Source organism: Hirundo rustica, chromosome 3, assembly GCF_015227805.2.
Source record: "Hirundo rustica isolate bHirRus1 chromosome 3, bHirRus1.pri.v3, whole genome shotgun sequence".
Taxonomy (NCBI): Eukaryota; Metazoa; Chordata; class Aves; order Passeriformes; family Hirundinidae; genus Hirundo; species Hirundo rustica.
This window is the reverse complement of record NC_053452.1, coordinates 53,528,663-53,553,964: the sequence shown is the minus strand read 5'-3', so window position 1 is coordinate 53,553,964 and position 25,302 is coordinate 53,528,663. Positions and strand designations below refer to the sequence as shown.

The window sequence follows — 25,302 nt, the reverse complement described above, 5'->3', positions numbered from 1 at the left end:
GAGGACGCGCGTCTTGCGCACGGCAAGCCGGGACTGGCTCTCCTGGGAGTTCCCTCGGCGGGGAGGGGGAGGGGAGCGGCGATCTCCGCCGGCGGGGAGAGGCCGCGGCTTCGCCCTGCGAGGCCCTGCCCCCTCGGTGCGCGCCCTCCCCGCCGCGGGGCTCCCGCGGCTCCCGCCCCGCACGGCTCCCAGGGCGGGCAGCGCCCAGCACCGCGCCCGGGAGCGCTCCCGCCGCCGCGCGGGGGGACCCGGTGACGTCACGGGCGGCGCGCTCCCCGCGCTCGCTCCGCGCTCGCCGCCCTGTAACTTCTGTTCTGGGAAGTGGTGCCAGGAATAGCCCGGCGGAGCCGCCTGCAGCGCGGAGCGCTCCCTCCCGCCGCGGCCAGGGCGGGCTGCGGCTCCCGGGCCTCCGCCTCTCCCCCGTGCAACACCAGCCCCTCCGCCACTGTCAGGGAGATGGTGATGAGCCTTTCCAAAAAGAGGGAGAGGAATGACCTGCCTTAAGATAAACGCGTGAAGCGGGCGCCCCTTGGCCGCTGGAATATCTCTGTCTGTCTTTATATATAAAGAAGCACCGCGAGCCGCCTCACTCCGGGCGAGCCCTTAGCAAAGGAGCAACACGAGCGCCCGGCGGGATCGGCAGCAGCGGCAGCAACAACAACAACAACAACAAGGGCACCGGGAGGGTTTCCCCTCCTTCCTCCTCGGTGATTTCCCAGGTGAGCAGCACCGGCTGCTGCGGGCAGCCCCCTCCTCCCTGCCCGCCGCTCGTCCCCTGTCACCGGCACCAGCTGACAGCCGCGCCGGGGCGGCGGGGCTCGGCTGCGGGGCGCCGCGGGGCTGGGGTCGGGCCGCGGCAGGCAGGGCGCTCAGCGGAGCGGGAGGGTCTGAGGCCGGCGCTCCGAGTGCCGCCCGGGGCCGCGGGGGTAAATGGAGGGCAAGGCGGCGGGAGGGCGCCAGCGGGGGAAGCCGGCGGGGCTGTAAAACCGCCGGACCGGTAAGTCACCTCTGTGGCGGCGGCTCCGGGCGCCGGCAGGCACCGGCATCGTCCCCGGGGGCACCGCGGCCGGCGGCCCTTCCCGCTGAGCCGCCGCAGGAGGGGGACACGGCGGGGACAGGCCTTTGTCGGTGACACGCCGTTAGGAAATGTGGGGAATACCCGGCTTGTAAGTGTATGCAGATGAGGAGAAGGCTGCCTTGCGTAATCCCCTCCTGCGGCGGGGAATGGGCATGGTCACCGCCGGGGAGAGGCGCCCGCGGGGGGGCCGACCCGACGGGGCTCTCATCGCGGCCTCCGGCGCCCCGCGAGCGGAGCGGGGGGAGCACCAAGGCGGGGGGGGGCGCCCGGGGCCACCCGGCGCGGCGGAGGGCAGGGCGCGGGAGGTGGCGGAGGGAGGGACGGAGGGGATGTGCCCCGGCTGCCGGCGAGTCCCCGCGGGGGTGCCGGACACGGGGGAAGTGCGTGCGTGTGCGGGGAGACCCGCACCGCGCCGGGGTGCGTGTGCGAGAGTGCGTGTGCGCGCTGCGCCGCGGTGACTGTTCCCTGAAGTGGGTGGGACGTTGGCCCGTTCCGGGAATGTTCCATGACGTGTAAACGCCACAGGAAGGGGGTTAACGAGGGGCTCGGCCGGGGCCGCCGCCGGGTCCCTCCCTTTCTCCCTCCCTCTGTCCCCCCGCCCGCCGGCGGGGCTGCCTCGGGGGCCGGCGGGGGCACGATCCCTTATGTAATGCGGGGTACGTGTGCGGCCGGCGGGGATTATGTAAGCGGCACGTCCGCGCCTGTCGCATAGGATATCGCATAGGGTACACCGCCGCACGCCGGCTCCGCGCCGGGAGGCGGGCAGGGGCGGCCGGCTGCCCTGCCGCGTCCCCGCCGTGTCCCCGCCGGCGGGGTCAAGCGGCGCGGGGGAGGCGGGGGAAAGCCCCGGGTTATCCCGGGTCATGCCCCGCAGCCCGCCCCGACCTTCCTGCCGGGGGCTGGCGCGCAGCACGGCCTTCCCCTCGTGAGAGGGAGCCCGAGGCGGAGGGGACGGAGGGTGGCGATGTCCGGGCTCCGGGTGGTGGATGTCCCCGAGAACTCCGGCCCGCGGGTGGGGAAGCCGGCGGGAGGCCCCGCCGCCCCAGCGCGCCTGGCTCGGGGTCCCGGCCGGCCGCCGGCCAGCACGTCTTGTCTCCGTGGGCAGGCGGCCGGGGCTCGCCCCGGGACAACGATAAACCTCCGCAGAGCTTAATTTCCCGGAAAAGACTTCTGTTTTTCTTATTAGTTGGCACTAATGGTCAATTTTTTTTTTTTTTTTTTTTTTTTTTTTTTTAAGTATGATAGTTGCAGAAATGAAACTTCTGCTGAAACACTAAAGACTTGGAGGTTTTTTAGGCAATAATTCTTAAAAACCTTTTTAAACTAAAGTAATCGAAATACTAATGAGTTTCAGCAGAAATATGTAGCTAAATAATTTCCCTTGTCTTATTTTAAAGTGAAGCCTACTTTTAGCCTTTTTTTACCTGCCTGGGTTTGTACATTATTAAATAATAGAGGGGGCACTAAACATTTTATGCTGACTTAGTCAAGGGTGCCACTTTTTTTTTTTTTTTTTCTTTTTTTTTCCTTCTAATGACTTTATACTGAGAATTATTACGAAAGAAGTAAACAAAGTGGTTAGGGTGGCAAAAGAGAAGCATTGCTGGCTGGGTATGTATTTCTCTGCTTCCCGGAGCTGCGGGTGCAGGCGTGTGTTCCTGCAGCTCCCAGCGCAAGGGGGCTCCGGTCATCATCATCAGGAGTTCTGGGGACACCGGCTACTTAGAGTAAATTACTTGATTAAAGGAACTACTGGTATAACGAGGTACAAATTCAGTGGGCCCAGTTTTAAATTCTGTTGTTGTTGTGGGTTACCACTCACTACCAGAGGAATTTGATCCTCAAGTTATCAGGACACAGTGTGGAATCCTCAATATTTTGATAGTGAAGATGATATACAGACATGCTGAAAAAGTGCATCTGTTTTTCAAAGATAGGAGAGTCTCTGCCTGTTAGATTTGCAGCACGTGGACATATTTAGATAGATGAAGTTTAACCCGAGGGTTATATTTATTTACACTTAGATCTTTCCTGATCCTTCCACTCAGGAGATATTTCTGAAACTTCAGGTATGGATTATCTGAAACTTTCTTAAATATTTTTTTGCTTTGTCTCATTTCTCAAAAAAATTTAAGTGTTGTGGAATTGGCTGAGAGGGCTTTTTCATGTGAGTTTCAAGAAGTTACTCCTGTCATCTGCAAATGTATTTAAGATTACTGTGGTTTTCAGCTGTGCAAAGGCAGCAGCGATACGGTATGAAGTCAGTGTGTCGTTACTTTTGTTGATGGAACAATCCGCATTTTTAATGTTTTGTAGTCTGTGGTGTTGATATTATTTTCCAATGGCTGTTAGGCATAGCAGTTCCACGCGTCCTGACTGAGGTGACTTCTTAAAACCTCGCTGCTATGGATTAGAATAGAATCAAGCAGCACTTGTCCCAAAGCACAAATGTAGAGGACTTCTAATTGCGTATCTAAGTCCAATTGTGTGGCAACAGTGCAGAATGCTTCTTTATAAAGGCAGATTATTAGATTCTCAAGTGACTAGATTGCCTCATATGTGAGATCTGTTTACAAACCTTCTTGTTACTATGAAGACAAAACAGAGAGCCATATGCATTCATGTGGTCCTTGCTGAATAATGGTACATGTGTCTACTTGAGTGTTTGGCAGTATATCATGTTTAGTTTATGTGGTGGCACCCTACAAGGCTATTCTTTTTTGACTTTTAACTATTTCTAATACCACTGGCTGTACTCAGCTGTGTGAGCAAATTTATGACCCTGGTCTGCATGTTTGTCACGAAGCTGGATGTTTTTAAAGCAGTGCATTTATTGTTAAGTATTTTAGCAATCTTTGCTTATTCATTTATTTAGGTGCTTTTTAAAAAAAGAATCAAGGTGAATTGGATTTAAACAGAAGTGAAAGTAATGAGTACCATTTTGTATGTCCCTCTGCTCATCATTTTTGGTCAACAGTGGGGGCAGTTACTGTTGCTGCTTTTGTAATTTAGCCATATTGGGTAAGGTAGTGGGAATATGGGAGCTGTGTGCCTGGCAGAAGTGGTTTACTTAGTGAAATACTGCAATACTTACCCATCAAAGAGAAGAATGCTTGCTATTTAGGAGTATTCCTGTATACAAGTCATAGTAATGTATAAGTCACAGTAATGTGACTGGGATCATGAAATATGGCTGGCCGTCTTTCAAATTTGAGCATGGTGGGGTTTATAATAAGCTGTGGTTGGTTATATTGGTATTTATCTATCCAGCTCTGTAAGAACTGCTCAACTACTTGCTTGTAGCTGATTTTGCCTAAGAACTGCAGGTGAATTGCCAGAGCTGAGTACTGACTCTCCCTGTCTTAGGTCCCATCATGAATCAGGCCTATGCAAAGTTGGTTCTTTGTGTCAATGGTCTTCACAGAAGGTAAAGAGAAAATGTTTTATCCATTTTGCCTCAGGCTGTCAGTATGTGGTTTTAAATTATTGGTCCTCCAAGCAGGAGGAATGCATAATTATTATTTTTCTTACGGGTTAAAGGCTTCAGGAAGAGTTAATTGTTAATACTTTTGGGAGTTGAGCAGGAGTGTTGAGTGCAGAGGCTGCATACCTTTGTTATTTGAAAAAGGTCCGATAAGTTACGAGGAAACTGCTTTAAAAATTCTTTTTTTTTTTTTTTAAAGAGGCAGGTTATTTTTTCTCAAGATTTCTTAAACAGCATCTCTGAAGTAGATGTTACAGATTAAATATTTTTTTAGTTATTTGGCTTTCTCCTGTAGCTTAACCATTTGTTTGTTGGAGTATTTTTTGTTTGGTTGGGTGTTTTGTTTTTTTTTTTCCCTTCAATAGAATATCTAGCAGTTGCTAAAAAAAGAAGAAGGAACAGCAAAGGGAACTGTAAGCTAGACGGAAAATGGAGAATAGTATTTTTCACGTATGCAGTCAGTAATTTGGGATGCTACATTTAAATAAAGTAGCACAGAATTATGATAGAATAATGAAAGTCTCAAGCTGGTTGTCCCATTCTTACAGGAAATAGCAGCTTTGTACAGCCTTGTTTCTCTTTTGGATGCTTAAACATTTTTATAAGACTTTGCAAAAACTCCTCTGTTTCAGCAGGAAATATTAAAAAGCTGTTCATTGCAGCCATATTTTTAATTCTCAAGTGAAATTAGGACTTGTGAAAATGCTGGTCTGACAGCCTGAGAGAAAAAATCCACTGTAAATAGAAATATTAGAATTTTTTCCATGACAACCAAGTAGCAAGCCTCTGTTTAGACTTTAAGAAATCATTAGTGAAATTAAAGAATATGTTAATGTCTGGAAACATTTTGGGGTTTAAAAATTGTTTTTTAGCAAGTGGGAGGTACCATGGACGTCTTATTTCACTGTTCTATTTTGTTCATAGATTAAATAATTGGCTTTATCCTTGCTGCTCATTTGTAGGAGGTTGTCCCCAGTAAGGTTTGTCCCTGAGAAATCTCTCTTGCAAAGCTATGAGCATGGAAAAGGTGTGAGAGGATATGGGTGGGGGAACAATCATATATAGTATTTCAAAATCCCCAGTGTAGAAGAAGACATTAAAATACCTTATGTAATTTTGTCTGTCAGGAATCTCTTGCCTTTTTTTATTGTCTTGTGATTAAATTCTTGTCATCATTGATACGGTATAAACATAAGAGCTTCTTTTTGCTCTGAGGAAGTATTGTGAATTCTGGGTGCTTTGTCTTTCAGGCACATTCTGTAAGTCTGCAAAATGGTCAGTCTGTTCTGTGTATGCCAGGGAACAGCAATGGAGTGTAGACCACACTGGTTTTGGTCACAGTATTGCTTATGTTTCGGTATTTTCTTGTTCTGCCTAGGATGTGTCTCTTTTACTGGATATACTCTCTGGATATTGCCTTTTACTTGAATAAGTGAAAACCGTGCATGCTTTTTTCCCCCCTTCACTTTCTCTGGATGGGAGTCTCGGGGCATACCTACCCAAAAATGTACCACTTGAGTGGTTTTCTTAAAGCAATACAGTGCACAAGTATGGATTTAATTATCTGATGTAAATTCCCCTGGTACATGGTTGTACTGATATGACCAGTTTGTATAGCGATAGTATCCCTTTTTTTCTGAGTTTGTTTATGCACGTTCTATCGCTGTCAGTGTAAACTTGGTCTCAGCAGAAAAGTTCTTTCTAAATATGACATGGAAACCACAAGTAATGTAATAATGTAGTAGGTAATGAGTTTATGGCCACTTCATATGCGCATGGGTTTGTTTAGTTGCACCTAAATTTGTGTTTTACAGACAACTATTTTCTTGGTTTTTTTGTTTTTTTTCCCCCTTTCTATAAGTTGATAGTTCTGCCCTAATACACTTAGAGTCTGAAAGATGCAACTCATGTACAAGCCATTTGATCCTGCACCTAGTAAAGAATACATCTGTTCTTAAACATGTTTAATTGCAACTCAAGTAAGTTGTAATAAACTGCTGCAGCTCTGGCTAAAATCTTTGATTTATGTAAGTTGCAAAAAAAGGGGGGGGGAAAGGATGTACAGTATTTTTTGAAAGGCGTGGCGTAATTGCTGTTGTGTCATACAGGAGAAATTCAAGATCTAACTGCTACAGAGAGTTTCTTTTTCAGGTAGTAGTTTATTGGAAATTTCATACAAAGAAAAGCAGTTAGGTAATTTGCATGTATAGTTCAGTTTAATAGAAAAGTAAAAACTAGAGGAGCAAACAGGAATTGAAATTACAGTGCCAGGTGACATTTTAAAAGTAATGCTATAAAATAGAGTTTGACCCTCTTCATAAGAAAATACTCATAGAAAATGAAGCAGAAAAATGCCAGGTTGTTTTCTGTAATTTATGGTGAAGTTTAGACTTTTGCGGCTACAGAGAATAGTATTCCTAAAGAAATGTAAAAAGCTGAAAGAAAATTCTAACTGCACAGTGTAAGATATGATACAAAGTCAGAGAATTTTGTTGAAATAAAATTATTTCCATAGCAGTTTTCCCACAGAGCAATGTCTGTGCTTAGGCAGAAAGGAGCTCTAAGTTTAAAAAATCCAGTGGCACAGGATGAAGGTTATCAAAATTGATCTTACTAGACAGTGGGGTTTTCTTGCACTCTGGTGTGGGGTTTTTTGTTGTTTTTGTTTGTTTAAATGAGATAAATGTCCCAGTCTGTATTTTTGTATTTTGTGTTTGTGGCTTGCATTAAAACAAAACATGTGTGGTGTGTCAAGAAAGAATAGTATGAAATAATAACCGAGGTTACCCTTCCTTGACAACGAGATGTGACACTATTTAGTTAGAGCAAAAACTATTTAGTTTAGACCAAAGTCAGTATTCAACAGAGACGTAAGTTGCTGGCATCTATTAGCAGTCTTCATAGGTCAGTGTAGGTCATTCTGAGTGTAGTATACTTACAAAAGTTCTAGAAGTATGTGGAGTTTTATGCTCCTTGACTCTCAAATACAGCTAAAATAGATAGTTCAGTTAGCTGGAAAATATTATCTTTATTTGCTCTTAACTGTTGTCAATTTTTGTGAGGACTGGATGTGATTTTCTTTCTTTCTGCACAAGCATTAGCAATGAAAATGAGACGCCCTGGAGTGTAGTGCGGGCCCATGGTTCACTGACACCTCTGCACGCTGACAGTGTTCAACGGAGTCCTGTGTGACACCTGTGAAACACTGATTCATCTTGAGAGTTGAATTTCTAAAACTGGTTTCTTAATGTTTTAGAAAAGAAAATCAAATACAATTCATGGTCTTCCTTAACAGTAGAGGTGGACGAATGTTAACTTTTTCCCATTTAAAATCAGCTATGTTTATGAATGTAATTTCTGAAACTTCTTTTGAAAAGCCTTTTAAGTGCATTTGTCTGAACTAAAATAGTTCTTTAGTGAAAACGGCATTTATCTTTGGCAGGACATTCATAGACTCCCACAGCCAAATTCCCAGTCCTGTGTAAGTCAATAAAAGTTTCTACAGTTTGGTAAAAATAGAATTAAACAATCAACTATGAAACTATAAAGTTGGACATCTTGCTGCTGTCTTGATATGATAATCTGTTTTGATCACCAGGTGAGGCTATAATACTAGGCTCTTCGAGTAAAGAGATTTCACTTTAAAATCTCTTCAAAGCTATGTGAATTTAATCTCTTCCAACATTCTTAGTAAATTTGTGTCAAACAAAACTTGCAGTCTGTTCCATTATTTTATGCTTGGTCCTGCAATATTAGCAAAATCCCTTTAAAAGTTAGTGAATATTTTCACAGAGCTGCTTGGCTAGAATATTTGGTTTCTTAAGGTTTAAATAATGGATAAGCTACATGTATTTAATTTGTGGGGTAGAATTGAATTTTGATACAGGCTTAGCAAGATGTTACTGATACATACTGGAAGAAATCTGTGATAAAGTGTAAGGGTAGGAGTCATTTATATAATACGCTTAGGAGGAAATGATGTTAGTGAAACACAGACTGACTGAAAGGTATTTGTTTTATAGCTAGAGTGATACCAAACACTGTGTTGCTAACTCTGCAGTTGGGTTTTATGGTGGAAAATATTGGGATCAAGAGGACAGTGAAGTTGGTCCAGTAAGTTATCTGTCATGTTTGATATGTCATATATTTTTAATCTCTGATTTACCTAATTACTAATTAAATACACATATTGTGCTCATCTTTGACCTAATTCACTGTAGTGAGTAATGTTAATTATCGGTGAAGAACTTCATAGTCAGCCACTCATTAGTGAAACTACTCAATGATTTGGAGTAATTAGTAGGGCAATTTTGAGTCAGCTGTTTTTTCTAAACAAGTAAGGTCGTAAATTGGAACTGATATGCAGTAGTATGACGGCACCTTTCTTTGGTCTGACTGGACTTTGGTCTGTGAAATGTGGGGAGGCTAAAGGATGACATACAATACCTTCATTTTCTCTGCTTTGTTTTTTAGCTCAGCTCATATAGTTGTTCAGTGATTCTATTAAATAAGAGATGTCTTAATGGAAAAAATGTAACTGTTCTATATCTTTTATGAACAGGCTTGAAGGAGAAGTGAGAAAGTAATAGAGAAGGGAATGGAAGCATATCAGGTCTTTCAAGCTTTCCTTTTGGATCAAGGACGAGTTGCGTTTACTTGTCACCTTGGAAATGCTAGTTTTGCTTCTGAGTTGTAGGGATTTCCTCATCCATGGCTGATAAACCTGAGCCCTCTATGATGGGAGGCTGGACTGGACACATTCACTTGTAAAAGATGAGAGTACAGAAAGAGCCTTTGCTTTAGTTTCGGTCTCTGTCCTCTGTGTGATGCTTTATAGTGGTGTGTCCTGGGTCTTTGCTCATTCTTCTGTAGGAACAGTGAAGCAGCTTGCAGTAGCTGTACCTTGACTTTCCTCCCCTTGCTCCCCAGATAGGCAGGAAAGAGAAAGACATTTGGGACGATGGAGTTCCTTTATGCACACCTCTCCAAAACTTCAGTGCAGCATATTTTCTACAAATGGAGTGAATATGAGAGAAACCTTCTAATTTTCTTTCTCTTTCTCACTCACAACTTTATTAATTATAGAAGAAAATGGGGTAATTTTGGATGTATGCTGGTTGAGTATGAGGCTTAGAGGGGAAGATCAGTAAGATGGGGAGGTTTGAATGTGACTGACAATGGATTATAGTTGCCTACAGGAAGTTATTTTTATCAGATCAAGTGTCCCTCTAACCTACAGAATTTTAGTAGTACAGTCTTTAGAATCCCTGTCCAGTCTCATGTCGCACAAGCATGTGTCGATGAGTAACTAAGATCGTATGGAAGGCACATTCAAGGATACAGTGGATACTTGCACGCAGAATATGATGCTTCTTATCTTGCTCAGTGCTTGAAGGTGTTTATTTTTACATTTGCTTATGCATGGTTTTGATTTAATTTATTTGCAGTATCATTTGATCCCAGTCAGTAGTTTGACCCACCCAATTAGCAAGCAGGGGAATTAATGAAACTAATTTTGACTCTCTTTTTCTCAGTCATGTGGGTTGTCTGATGAGCCAAAAGTGTAATAAATATATTTGATAGCCATTTACAGATTCACACACTGGAAAACAGAGAGCCATGTTTCAGTTTCCTTGCCTAATTCATACAGTGTCACATGCAGGTGATGGAATTATACTTGTCATTTTATCTCAGATAAAAATGCTTTTTTTTTGCTCCTGCTTTGATGCTTTCCCATAAAAATGAACATATTACAGCAGAAAATAGAGGGGGTTTGCCACATTGTGTGAAGAAATATTTGAGAATCCATGTCTAAGTATATATATCTAGACTCATGTGTGTATATGTGATTGTAGCTTTTACCTCTAGTCATGTTCTGTCTCCTTCATAGTACAATACCTGGAATAATTTCATGATTGGAGGTCTGGCTTGTGTGTCACAAACAGGGAAGATTTGGGAGGAAGATTTGTCGTGGATTCCATGTAGGTTCAACTTCTGCTGTTGGTTAACTATCAAAGAAAATGTTTTAAATAAATAAATTTATTTTAATTACTTTTGTTTGATGGTTAGCATTTATTTCACACATGTCTATACAGATGCATGTACACGGCCACATTTTGTTGAAAAGGTAAAAAATCTTATTAGTTTTCAAATGAGGAACTGCTGTGTTCTTACTTCGGTGAGTGTGTATCAGAGTCTGCCCAGGATACCTTTCTAAAATGTTATCCACAGTTCCTGGTGCTCTGCTGCTAGCAGGATGCAGCAGGATCAGTAAGTGAGCATGGCCTCATTTAGCTCCTGTGACTGACTCTGCCAAGGTCATGTCTTGTTGGACCATAAAGATACTTGCCTTTAAACTAAAGCACTTTGAATTCCTTTTACATCCTCGTGTTTTTGAAGGATGTAGTCGCATCACTCTCAGTCTGCTCAGAAAGTGAAAGGGTCGTTCCCCAGGCCCTGCCATCAATGGTGCCTCACATTTACCTTGTGTCTGGTGCTCACTGAGCCTTGCTGCTCTGATGGGAAGCCCACCTCCACACTGAACTAGTGGTGCTAGCTCTCATGGTTTTAGGGAAATGACCAGAAATGACTGTGGTTGTAGGGAAATGACTCATGGAAGTCAATCCGCAAGCAGACTACCCATGCAAATAGATAGTGGAAATCAAAACTATCCTGAAAAGCACTTGCATTGTGCCAACATGGATCTATTGCTGGACCTTCACTTTCTCTGGACCCAACACAAAACCGTCTTGCCCTCATCTCACAGTTTTCTGATCAGTGCCCCATATGTGAGAAGATGACACCAAACTGTGCCCAGCACAGCTTGTGACACCATGTGAACTGCCTCATCTCTTGGGAATATTATGAAAAATCTGTCATTCTGGGTTGTGTCCTGACCAATAAAAGTGAAGAATGGGAAGTTGTTAACTGGTTTTGAGGTTTTTTTTCATGAGGCCAGATTTTGCCATTGGCTGTAAATAGGATTTGTACTGCTGAAATAGTGCTCCTCGTGACTGTCTCAGTCTATAAATGGAAACCTTCAGCATGCAAGGTTTGCTTTTCATTGAATAAAGTGACACTAGGTGAGAATGTCGGAAAAACTGTCTACATGGAAACAGCCTCTGGATACTTCAGACAGAGAAGACCTACAAGAAGAGGCACTCTCAACAGAAATGATCTTTACATTGCCAGGTGGTATAAGGTCTTTCAGGAAAAAATAAAACCAAAAAACCCCAAACCATTATGTACCCCACGGTGCTTTCATTGCAATTTGAATATAAAGTACATGAAGTCTTAGGTAAAAGCGTTACAACTGACTGGCTTAGAGCTGTGGTTTTAGATTTTTTTTTTGTTTGTTTTGTTATTATTTGCAGTTGTACCCCAGCTGGAAAAGGAAGTTGCTTGAAGCAAGGGCTGTATCTTACCTGGCCTTTGTGCTTCTCTCCCTAGTGAAATCCCATGATCTGGTTTTGGAATTATTAAGATGTGAGAAACTTGCATTTAATTTCAGTTTGTGTATGATGTCCTTTTTATTTTAATTTTTTTTAATGAGGTCTGATGCCTTCTTATTTCAAGTGGCATAATTTCAAAGGTTTTTTGGGTTTTTGTTTGTTTCTGGTATGGTTCAGCCTAAAAAGAAAGATAAAACAATATATGCAAAAGGTTTGCATAGTTCTAGTGTGATGTTTCATCCTGGTGTACTCTACCTGCCCTATGTATCTGCTTCTCCAGCTGTAGCCCAGTAGCACCAGACTGAATTAGGTTATCTCTGGTAATGGAGTTTTTCTTTGCACTTCCCCATTTTTGGATGTAGTGTAAGATAAAAACTTGCACCTCATCTGATGGATGGATCAGAGGGGAGATTTTTCTTTTTTTGAACAGTACAAACAAAATAAAAATGGAAGAGGAGAAAGCCTAGTTCAACGAAAGCTTATGACATGATTCTAGAATGCATAACCCTGGGCAAAAAGGGCCAGTTATTGGAGTAGTTCTTGAGTAACCTAATTGTTTGATAAGGATCCTTGCCTGTTTAAGTTGTTGTTGGTTGTTGGAAATATTCCATTTCTAAATTTGTGCCTTCTTGCATACCCTAAGGTATGTTTACAACCCACTGTAATTGCACAGTTTATTATTTTATTAATGAGAGCTGTGATAATGTGTTGGCTCATGAATTCCCTCCAGTCCAGGTACAGTATCCTAGTTGCCCAGAGTTCTGCGATTCTGTCATTTGTTCTGGGGATGGTGACAGGGAACACAAGCGAATTCTCTGTAAGCGTGGTTTACAAAACTCAGACCTTGCCCTAAAGCCTGTGTTTGCCGTGATACTGCAACCAAAGTCTGGAAAGGCCGGATACCTTTTTTAACACACACGTAATGAATAACAATAGAAGTGGCGGAGGAAATTACTTAATACATAATTCTGAGTACCTGAGACTTTGCCAGCTGAAAGGAGAGGGCTGCACACCTTAACTTGGCCTTCTTCACCGTAACGAAACACCCCTTAGCACTTCTTTGATCTGGGTCTCTCCTGCCTGCCTCTCTTCCCAAGTGGCTGGAAGACGCTCGCTGCATTTGCTGTAAGGCACACAACAGTGAGCAAGTATCTGGCATGCAACAGCAGCTCCTACTTTTTGTGTGCCTCAGGGGCAGCAGGCGTACTAGGGTGCCCGTTCCCATGTTCTGGAAACTATTTCTGTTTGCTGATCCTCGATCCACGGGACAAGAGAAGGGAGCAGCAGCGGTGGAGGTGTGGTCTGTGAAGTAGCTGGGGAAATCCAGTGTACTGTGTCTGTAACTCTGGAGACAAAACTTTCCCGTAAAAACCCATGGCGAAACACCACATCCCCAGACACGTAGCGCTTGCTCTGCAGCGCGGCCCGGCTTTCCTGGTATGCTGTAAAGCTCTGACCCTGGGTTTGCAACATTTGGGGAGCTCTCTGAGGAGGTTGTGGCAGCTCGGGTAACCCCAGCCCACACCATGGGGGGATGGCAATTCCCACTGAGCGTATCGCAGGATGCCTTCTTTCTGTGGTGGCTGGTACAGTTTTCCACAGCTTTGAAACTGCTCATTACAGAATTTGGCTCTTCTACAAGGGCTTTTCATAGCTGTAGCCCCTGTGGCTCGGTGCAGCTTGATTTCTGGAGGAACAGATGGTATATCGCGTAGAAACTTACTGTATTTTTTTGTATCACTGGTTTGTATTTATTTATGTCGCTCTTCAGCTTCCTCTCTTTTTTTTAAAGGTGTGCATATAGGCCAAGTGCAGAGCTTGGAATCAGTACTGGATTTGCCTTGTATATCTTCAGCTTTATATTTGTGTATGAGTGCAGTACTTTAGACTGAGTAGGGTGTGCTCTCTGAAGTTCCAGGGAGCAGATTTTCATAATTTGGATTGAAATTAGTTCAAAATACTGCAAGGGGAAAAATTTTCCCCTTAGAAGTAAGAAGATCTTTAAAAGGAAAAAGTCAGTATCTTCTTAAACAAGCTTTGTACTCAGTGAAGTACAGTTTAGTTTTTAAGTCAGTAAATGTGTTTTCTGCATCTAATCTTTGTTCTTTTTAATTGATATCATCTGGTCAATTTGAGTGAAAATGCTATTCCCTTGAGAAAAATATTTATTCTAAATATTATTGTTGCCTAGGATCTTGTTGAATTCATGAAATACAGAAGCAGTCAAGTTGATTTAATATTTTTAACATTTTTAAAATGTTTTCTCTTTGTTTCCATGAAAGCAGTTTAAATAAGTATTTCAGCAATTGCTTTTGGTTTCTGGAAATTAGGTTACTTATTGTTGAAAACTTCAGGTTCTTAAACATGGGTTTCAGATCTACTTTGTCTTGATTAGACATTTGAAATAAAATATAAATACTTGAAGCCACTAGATGAGGGCTTGCCTTTTCCCCCACTTAGTTTTCAGGACTTAAATGTGTTTTGCCCAAAGAATCTCCATAAGACATTGCTTATAAAAGACAGTTACAACCACAGGGTTTTGGTACAACTTCGCCAAATCACTTAATGTATAAACTTCTAATGGTAATATCTATATAATTATATATTTAGGTGTCTGTTATTTTGTATCTATACACTCACATGTGTACAAGTGTGTTTGTAAGTATGTATAGACACACCACAGACACAAAAATATACTCCCACTGTGTCTCTACGGACACTCACACACATTGCACTACATGGAATCATCCCATTTCAAGTTTAATGTTTTCACTCTAAACCCAATCCTTACCATATAATTGGAACATTCCTCTTGGCAATGTAGCATTTTCCCAATAGCTTCTGAATGGGAGGGAGGCTGCTTGTCGCCGTGCCTGAAGACCTCCTCAGGTACCTGGCGTGAGAGACCAGTGCAAGTGGCAGTGTCCTACTGGGGCAGAAGAGCATGGCATTGGGCAGCTGAGTGTAGTAAATGAGGAGACAAAATGATGGGGAATATTCTGGGAATTTCTAGTTGCTGCCACTGCATTGGTGGTTATATTGTGCCCATCACCAATGGGCAGACTCTCCTCCTGCATTCTGTGTACTGCTGTATTTAGGCTGAACACCAGATTCACAGTGAAAAACGAGCCCTCTCTGCCCTCTCTTCTGTTTTTTTGCCACACATATTTTGAAAATAAATAACAATCTGCTATCAGGTGTTTTGGCAGCTTGGACTTTGTCATCTTTGTTTGCCTTATTTTCATTATAAAATTGGTGCAGGATATTTTAATTATCTGCTTGTAGGATCATTTGAGCAAATTCCCTTAGTGATGTGACAATTCAACAACGAATATTTCTAGATAATGGCTTTTCCACTTCACTTCAAATGGAAGTGAAAGAATTATAAAAACCTTGTACATAATTTGAACTCCCAAGTGATACACTCTGGTGGCTTTGTTGAAAGTATTGCATGGATGGGTTGTAAAGGGTAAAAGTGTAACTGAGTTTGAGTTGTTTCCTGTATGTATTTGTACCTACCACAACCAATATCTGTTTTGGAGTGGAAAGGCAAGTGTTTTCATCAGCGTAGTGAGGGCAGTGTCAGTGAGACCAGGTCACAGTTTGCATCTGTCTCTTTGCTGTAAGTTTCAAACATTTAATGAATAAAATCCAATGGAACAGATACAGCTCTTTTAAAAATATTAGGGTTGTATTTGGATGTTGCAGAGAGCATATTCCGCTTCTTTACCTCAAACCATGGCAGAGATGGTTTAATGCTCTTTGTCAACTAATGGAGCAGTAAGATGTAATTACATGAAAATGAACTCTTAGGACGTGGATGGGTGTGTGAATCTACTGCCGTTCCTGTTATATTCTGTGTTCTTCAGTAGTCGCAGTATTGCAGCAGGCAGCCACAGATGTGTGGAAAAAGCCTGTTGTGCCATATCTCTGTCGTGATATGATCACTGTTGTGATATGGCATGGCGGTGCCTGGTGGTTGCACAGCCTGGCACTGTGCTGCTGCTGTGCCATGCCCCAGTTGTCTCAGTATGGTCAGAACTGCTTATTTTTTTATACTGAAAAGAGTCCCGATTATTAGTGCCAGGTTGAGAACCTTCAGGATTAGGTTTCCAAGCTAAGAGACAAGAAGCAGTAGAGGTTTTTTCATGCTACCTGACAATGAATCTTAGAGATAGGTTACCTTTGGAAAATTTACCTCTAAAGGAAAGGGTAAAAACCAAGCAAGCCAGCTCGTATCCCGGTAGAATAATGTGTTTGAAAGTATATCCAAAATGTTTAGGTTATAAATAATTAAAAGACGATAACTGACCTTATTTTAGTAAAATGAGCCATTTTGGTTAGCTAATGACACTGTTTATGTCCCATGAAAGGTACGATATATCCAAGATGCAGTCTGGTGATTCCCTAGTTTCAGCTCTATTATAATGAATTACTAGGGCTGAAAACTGGCTTCAGTTCCCAATGTGACCACAGGGTGGTTATTGCAGAAATAAGGCAAAAATACTCTCTTCAGCTAGTGATGGTGATATGAGAAGAGAATTCTGAAAAGTGTCTTCCAAACTCCTTGTAACCTTTTTCACTGAGGTTTGTTAAGTACCTCTATTTGAAAAGCAACTTCTATCAAGTGGAGCACTGCTACCCAATCTGTCACATTCGATGTATGCTGGGACATGCTTATTGTGGAATGACTGTATTTATCACTGTGTTTTAACTTGTTCAGAGACTACCAAAATTGGGTCTAGAATGTGTCTGATGACTGAGAGTGTACTGTAAGCCTGTGCATCCTTCTGCCCCAGGAGAGGATCAGCTATAACCAAAACATTTCCTACAGGTGGTTGTTCAGACTGCGCTTTAAAGCTTCTAGTGGTGGGTGGGGACTCTGAAACCACCTGAAATTCTGACAAGAATCTCGTTTGGGTTCTTGTCAATGCTTTCTGTTTAAAAAGTCTTTCTAGTGGAAGGTAGTAATGGTGGGTAGGACTGCAGTCCAGATTCCCCCCATGCTTGCCAGCTGTACTGATTTTTTTACATTTAGATGGATAGCCCGGGGGGCAGTTACCAAATGTTGGACATCAACATGCCACTACCCAACACGTGCATCCTCACCCTTTTCCATAAGCTGGGACCTTACCTGCTTCAGAAAGACAGAAGCAAATTTGAAAAGAAGCCTCTGCATTCACTGTGCCAGGTTGTTGGCCATATCTGACAAGGGAGTCTTGGAGTTTTACCTACTATGCCTCTGATGCATTTACAAAAGATGTTTTACTTCATGGGATCCAAAGCAGTGTAAGGCTTGATTTCCAGATGCTTGCAGAGCTATGGGCTGCAGAAAAAAGCTTAGTGCATTTTGATATCGTAGTAATATTTCATTCCACTTCTTTTTTTCAGTAATGTTCTTACACAAGCTGTACAAGAAAAATAAGAGCAGCACGGCTCCTGAGCAAATATTGTTTCTAGTCACATACAATACTTTGCAGCTGAGCCTGGTAACACGCTGCTTAGCTGTTTTGCTATGCAAGTGCAGAGAACACTGTTAGCAATAAAGCCGCTGCTGGTTTCTCCTCCGAAACCTCCCTCCTTGCGGTGCATTGGAAATGACTGAACTTTGGCCCTCAATCTGCTGACACCCTGAGGGAGCGTAAGTGTAATGACGTCTTTGCTTGTTTCAGCTGCACAACAGGAAACGCTCGTGGCCTCCCCTTCTTCCTGCTCTGAGAAAGTGCTGCTGCCTTTTTTTTTTTTTTTTTTTTTTTTCCCCTCCCTTCCCCTGCAGTCGAGTGGGCTGAGACCTAGTTTCAGGTCTGGGCTTGGCAGCCAGCTGGTGCTCGCACAGGCCCCCACTGCTGCTGCCTCCTCCCCGGGGCAGCCAGTCGCCTTCCTATTGCTCTGCTGGGGTGGTGATGCCAGAAATACGAGCTTTGTAATTTTTTTTTTTTTTTCTCCTTTTTTTTTTTTTTAACTCCTGGAGAAGTGACTGAGAAGAGAATACAGTTATGTGGCAATAGCTTGCTCCATGGAGCGTGTCACTGGACGCAGCTGAGCTGCAGACACCAGGATGGTCAGGTGATGATTTGCGCTGGGGAGACCAGATCACTGCCTTAATGTAGAGGACACACTGTCAGGTGGGCATTCAGGGATCCTGGAATATGGTCCCAGTAGTGCTGAATAATGCTGAATATACAGGGCCTCAACAGATTTCTTTGGCTTGCTGCAATAAAGAGGTTGGCTTCTTGCAGAGAATTGACAGGAAGCCTGTTTAACCCTCTCTGGCTGCTGCTTTTACACTTCATAACCAAAACAGGGATATGAGTATAAATGGTTATTTGCAAAGCACAAGCATTCTGCTGCTAACTGGGGGAGGAGGATTTTATCATGGCATAGTCATCCAGAGCATTAAAGCAATACAGTGTTTTTGTGAGTGAAATTGGCTGATTCAGCTATTATTCTCTAATGGTTAGGGGGGAAGCAGGTCACTTTTAAAAAATAAAACACATATGCACTAGGGAGTTTGCATATAGTGGCGTAAGAAGCAACGCGGAGTAGAATACAGTATCCTGAATTTGAAAGATTTAATTAACTTAGAATATAAACAGTGCTAGTGCAGTGACGTATTCATTTGTTTAAAGTTGCCTAGGCATATTATTTAAGGAGCAGCTTTTGTCTGGGTTCTGTAATAAGCAACTTCTGGATTTACCTCATTAATCTTTCATACTACCTAGCTGCATAACTGTTGTTTTTAACAAGCTGAAGCTATGTAACATGAATCATGCCTAGCAAGATGCTTGCTAGCAAGAAAAAGCAAGATAGACAAAGAAACAACGGCACCCAACCTTTTCCAGAATAGGATATGACTGGGTTTTGAGATGAAATGCTGTGTGTTGGTACTTCCAGCTGTACAGACAAGGTCCAGCTATTCATTAGGAGGATGTGTCTTGTAAAAAAGTCTTGGGGTGGGAATGTTTAACAGACAGAGGAGTGAATTTACTCAGGCAGGAGCAGTTTTTGGAGGGTTTTGTATATGTGTGCACCAAATTCCCCCACCCCAACCCCCTGCCTTCCTTTTCCTCTGGGATAATAAATGGGAAAATGCCCTTAAATGGGCCTGATTTCACATGTAAAAGAAAATAAGTTGATGAGCTGTGATTGCCCCTGTAAAGTGTTACATAAATCTTTTTCCTTCCTTTCTTTAATATGCCCTTATAGTATCATTAGGCATGTGTGCAACACAACAGTCCTCTGTCTCAAGAGATTTTACAACCAGTTTATGGAAAGGAGAGGCAAGTGATTGTATGAATGCATTAGAATAAAAGCAATTGATTTTAAGTTAATTTTTCCTTTAATAATATTTCCTTGACAATTTTCTCTGCTGTTACTTAGGCTTGATCTTCAAAGTCATGCTGAGTTGTTAAGCCTGGGATGAATTTTTGCTTTAGTGGCATGTATAAAAACGTTAAATAATAATGTCAGGAAATAAAGGTGCAAGAATAACAGGTCTTCAGGTAAGGAGTATGAATAAGGATTGTTTTGGAAAGGAATGGCTCCTGAATTCCCCTTCAAACTACCCTCCTTCCTCATTTTGACCAAATAATAATGTATTTTTCCTTTGCCTTATCTATAAAATGAAGCAGCTGCAAACTGTGGCATAGGGTTATAAACTCCTGTACTTTTAAACTTTATTGTTATTAACAACAGATGGTCAAAAATGAGTGCTGATATTAATGGCCTCCTGTACTGCCATGTGTGCGTATGAACGCAGTGGCTGAAGGCGCCTTGGTACAGGTGGCAGCTGAGATGTTACAGTGACAAGCAGCCTCTGGAAGCTGCTGCTGCAGCCAGCGCCAGTGCTGATAACCTCAGCGCCGAGACGAGGGGATGAACAAGCACAGACGGAAATGAGTATTTTCTCACTCAGGAGGCCATCCAGGTCATGGCCAAGGGATGTCAAAAAGGTGCTATACAAGGAAGTGGACCTTGTTGCTCATGTTATGTTCTTATTTTCCAAACAAATGCAGGATTTATCTTGGACTCTTTCTCTTGTCAGTGCAATATCCTTCAGAAGAAACTTGCTCTTTTATGAAAACTTAAAATAAATTTCAGTCTTCTGGAGAATTTTTGTTTATTGTACTGATTTGACTTAAAGCTTTGTGTAGTCACGTTACAGTTACAGCAGCAGAGGCTTAGAGCTGGGAATCAAAATAGTGGCACGTGAGGACACCAAAACCTTGTAGGTGGAGAAAGACATTTTCCTAAACCCGCATGATAAAAACCAAAATTAGAGTTCATCAAATGCTTTCCATTTCTATCAACACCACTATTTATTACTTTTGACTCCATAGTGGGTGTTGTTGGGCTAATGTTTATGTCCTTTCTGCAACTCCATGATTTACTTGATGCAGGTGAACATTGTGTAGGGACATTGTATAAAATTGTTGAAATTTTTGTTGGTGCAATTTTCTGTGGTGGCTACTTAGGAGGGGCTTGAGTGTCCTTTACTTGAGTGTACCTTACTTGAGTGTACCTTACTTGAATTTCCCTTGCTCTTTTGGATGAGAAGTCCTTGTGGCTTTTTTAAGAGCCATGACTTGTAAAGCCAGGAGGGTCAGAGGGAGCATCACGAGACCCACGGGAGTTTCCACCCCGTGTTTCTGTAGAATCAGTGAGATGAGCACGGCTGCAGAGGGGGTTGTTGTGGCTCCTTGCTGCCTTATCAGGTGAGAGCCTGTGCCTGTTGGCTTTTGCTGGGAGGCAGCCAGGCGTGGACTGAGGGCTGATGGGGGGGGGGGAGAGCTGGTGGGTGACCTGGGCTGTGCAGGCACAGGACAGTGCCATGGCAGATGAGCACAGCTGGGATCAGTGCCCATGAGGAGCGAGGGCTGTTCACACCACGTGCTGTGGGAGGCGTGGGCTGGCCTTGATTCTGGTGCAATTTCTGTTGAAATCTGCGTGAGCAGAGTAGGGTAAGCATGTGGCTGCTGGATGCAAGAAAGTTAATTGGCATGAGTGGAACGGATGCACGGACAAGGAGGGGGTGTATCTCCATGCATGAGCTGGCAGGGGCTTGCTCAGGAGTAAACTCTCACCTGGGGTCTTTGAATAGATCTTCAGAGGTTACTACTCCAGGTCATAAGGCTCTACGCAGAGGGACTTCTTGCCTTGCAAGTTGCTGTACACATTGTCATTTTCCTTGCTTTTGTGTATCTTGTTCATTCAAATCCTTAAGCGTTGTCAGGTTATCAAGTTGTTTCCGTGTTGTGGAACAATTACCAACTCAGTTTCACCATTTTTGCCTGTTAAAAAAGGTGAAATTTAATTTACACTAATTATTTATCCAAATGAGATGCTCAGCATGAAAATGACCAGGTGCAAATTAAGATGAAACAAGTAAAGGAAAAAAATTACATTTTTCATATTAAGCATTCTGTTTGTATTTCATTACCAGTCCATCTGCAAGAAGACTTTTCTTAGCAGATTGAAGCATTTAAAAAACCTCAGTTTTACAGTAAGTCTGATACAAATAAAAAATAGATTAAGATGGGAGAGTTTTAAACAAATCTCAATATTGCAGACTTATTTTCTCTTAATTGTGGTTGTACTGTGTGCCTTGGTATAGTGTCTGGAGCCATGCAAAGGCCACCCTTTTTCCACGTTGCGTTGCTGCAACACAACTTCCCCAGAGCCACTGTGTATGTAAAATTGGACCCTTTGTGTAAACTGGAAATTTGTATAACGTGTAACCTAAGTGAGTGCATGGTCTTAGCTCCTTGTTACAGGAATGGATTTGAGAGCGTTTGCCTGGTTCCTGTGGATTGTGCTTGTTGCAGTCCTCTTAACCCTCAGCCAGTCCATTGTGAACATGCCACTGCTTTGGGAGAGGCAGATCACAAGTCATGATGGTTTCACTGTTTGTGGGGATGAGAAGCAAAAGCTTTTATTCAGTTGTAGACACAAGGCTGGCCATGGGATTGTGTTGATTGCACCATCAGTCTCACCAGGGTGAGTTCAACACTGCAGTGGTGTTGCCATGGTGCATGTTTCTTCATGGGAAGCACCAGTACAACACCCTTCTCTGTTGCAGAGGACAGGTTTCACCCTGCAGAAATACGTGTTCTGTCTTTCTTTACCTTGGCAGGCCCTGGATTTGAACCCTCCCAAACTTTAGAGGTGCTTGTCTCAAGGTTTACTTTGTGAATGTATGGAGCATGCTTCCTTGTGCTGTTGCTTTCCACAGTGCAGTGCTTATAGATTAAAATCCTTTCTGTTGTGCTTGTGCCAATTTCTCCTGCAGCAAGTCTGTTTTCCTGACATACTGCATGCAGTAAGGTGCCTGGTTGCAACAGTGAGAAAAAATATTTTGTTTCTGCTGACATGTCATTCTTGTAGATTCAAAATGCTAATGACTGGTTTTTTTAATAACCATTTTACAGAGAAACTCTGAAAATTAGAATTAAACACTGCTTCAATGTATATTTTATTCCATCTGAAAAACTGCTTTCAATGCACGTGTTTGCACTTGAAATTTGAATGCTTTGCATCAAAACTAAAAATGAAAACGTCATGTGCATGGAGTAGACCTTTGATGGTTGTGGTGGCATGTTCTGCTGTCTGTGACGTGTGATCACACAAACTCAGCAGTACCCAGCTGACTTGATATTTACTGTAATTCTCTACCCAAGGAAGTATGGTCTAGTGACTAGCAGGCTGGGTGGGAACTCAGTACCCACAGCTTCAGTTCCTGGTTCTGCTACACAGTTCATGAGTTTGGGGCAAGATTCACACCACCTTATACTGATTTTCATGTGAGTTATATTCATAAATATGAGTGAGGAAGTATCACTGTTGTGCAGTATTCTTTTCATGTCAGTTCCACTTCCTTATCTTACAGAGATGTCCTGTAGACAGATGCTGTATTCTGCCACTGATTCATAGGGAGCCAACATGAGTTTTGTGCTAAAACCGACTGCAAGGTTTGAACCTTACTTTTGTTTATTTGTGTCTGTTTCTAGTGACCATTGTCAGAGTGACCAATAGTTGTTTCATTTACTACGGGCACCTCTGCTCATGGTATTTTTGCTATTAAACACAGAAGTCTTTCCAAAAGTCAGGCTACATGTGGCTTTGGAGTCAGTTCTATCTCCTTTACTTAAGAGGAAAAATAGCCTAACTAAGGTGCAGTCAGCAGCCAAGGCATGAGAGAAATGCAGCACAGGTATCTGCCAGATGAATCTGGTGTTTCATTAGCAAAGCCCCTAAAAGAAAATTTAATTTCAGGCAGATTCCTATGCTTTAGTGAAATCACCGGGTCCTATACAATCTCCTAAAGTTAAGTATATGGTTATATACTTTATGAATAGGAATGGCTTATTGAGCTGGAGCCAGCGTGGGGAATTTTGGGACTCCTGCTGTTCTGCGTACAGTATTTTGCAGGAGAATGTAAGGGTGTAGAATGACACCAACTGGATTCACAGAACAATCTGCTCCTGTTCCCGTGAACTCCAAATTATTTTCCTTCTCACATGCAAAGTTGTATCGAGAGCTGCATTTAAAAACCCATCTGTTGTCCATATTATATCAATAGCAAGAAAAATTTTAGACTTCTAAAATATTCTGGTTATGTGTTCCATCCTGCTGTCATCTGTCTTTCAACTACAAGCTATTTCTTGTAGTTGCACTTACTTGTAGCCACTCAGATCTTTTTCCTCACACCAGCAGATGAAACTCTTGAGTTCCTAAACTGCAGAGATGTAAGCAAGATGCTACAAACTGGTAGTGGAAAGAAATTACTGCTTTCAAACGACGATGCTTTTGATAGCATAAAATAAATAAATCAGTGTAATATTTGTTTTCTTATCAAGTGTGGGAATGAGTAATAAATTACTTCAAAAGTTGCTTCATCATATTTTTCATTACACAGTATATTTGAAGTATCATCAACATCTAGATGTGTTTTGATATAATTTGTGACACAAATATGTATGACAAAAATAGCCTTTTTTTAAAACATTTTTTACAGCAAAATAAGATTATAATTTCAGTGCTGCTGGTTATAGTTTTATAATTCACCTGCTGTTGATCTGAATTTCCTGTGTTGCAGTGGCAGTAGCATGAACGTAATTATTGGCAGACACTGCCTTCCGAGAAGACAACAGTGAAGTTCACTGGTGGTGTTTATTTTGGTTTTGTTGTTACACTTTGCTGAAACAGCCAATTGTGACAGAACAAGAGAGACAATATTGTATTATTTTGGCTTTGGAAGTTTGTCTTTGCAACTGTAATGAGTACTCGGGTGTGTGTATGTGTGTTTTCTTCTGCAGCAGCTCCCAGGCTTTCTCTCACCATTTTTAAAGCAGTATCTTCTCACTGAGGGCTTCAAGGTTTTTCAAATGCTTCACTGTGTTCTCCCTAGAAAACTCCATGGGAGACACTTGGGTGATGGGAGCTCTGTAGGCTTTTCCCAGTGGGATCCAGACCACAGATACAACCTGTCCACCTCACGATGCTATGATAGCCAGGCCAGTGTGCTCCAGTGTGTGAAGTTGCTTCCTTTTTCACTTTTACTTAGCCATGTGGGTGTACCTGTAGTTTTGAACTTCAGCTTTTGACACCGTTTTGCATCTCAGTACACCTGTTTTATCTGCAAATTCTGACTCAACGTGGAAGATTTTTTTCCTTAACGTGAGTGCTGACCATTTCTCTCATGTCTAAGCATAAGTTGGAATTGGAAGGAGCTTCTGGCAACTGGATAATTTTGAGACTTCTACCTCTTTGTTGAATGTCTTTAGAGAAATTATTAAGAGAAGATGGACAGACATAGGCGTGACATCACACACAGTTTGTGATTGCAGGGGGTTTTTTAAAGTAGGAATCAAGGTTACAAAAGAGATCTTGGGAGGAAGGTCAAATTAATTCCTTTAGAAATACTTTCCGGATAGGAAGCTACGTTAAAAGGGTAAAATGTTAGGATTGTGTGATGTGATTTTTTTTATTACCATGACTGTTATTTTCCATGTAGTAATATCTAAAGGTTTCCATGAGGATGTAGGCTTCCTTGTCTTTACATCTTCAAACTCGATGAATTTACAGCATAAATATCTGACAGATGAGTGGAGGAAAGAAATGTTATTGCAGGGATCAAAGATGGAGACAGATTGTGAGATGCCCTCCATGGTCAGTTAAGAAATCACTGGCAGCTAAGAACTCAGTCTGTTTCTCAAGTCCTGTGATTTGGTGGCGCTTCCAGCACCATACATTACTTAGCATCACAGAGGTCAATCTGTGTGCCTTTGTAC

At 42.6% G+C, this 25,302-nt stretch overlaps 1 protein-coding gene across 7 annotated transcripts in view; it reads left to right on the top strand.

Moving 5' to 3' along the window:
* The first annotated feature begins 348 nt into the window (after positions 1-348).
* Positions 349-25,302, top strand: part of HIVEP2 (HIVEP zinc finger 2) — a 135,654-nt gene continuing 110,700 nt past the window's right edge. For 4 of the 7 annotated variants that reach the window (XM_040057506.2, XM_040057514.2, XM_040057511.2 and 1 more), the window contains exon 1: positions 349-719. The gene's annotated coding sequence lies outside the window, so the exon portion shown is untranslated. Of the gene's footprint in view, positions 720-1,609; positions 1,735-3,125; positions 3,148-25,302 lie in introns of those variants that run through there. The other 3 variants (XM_058419707.1, XM_040057508.2, XM_040057509.2) reach the window with 2 other exon arrangements.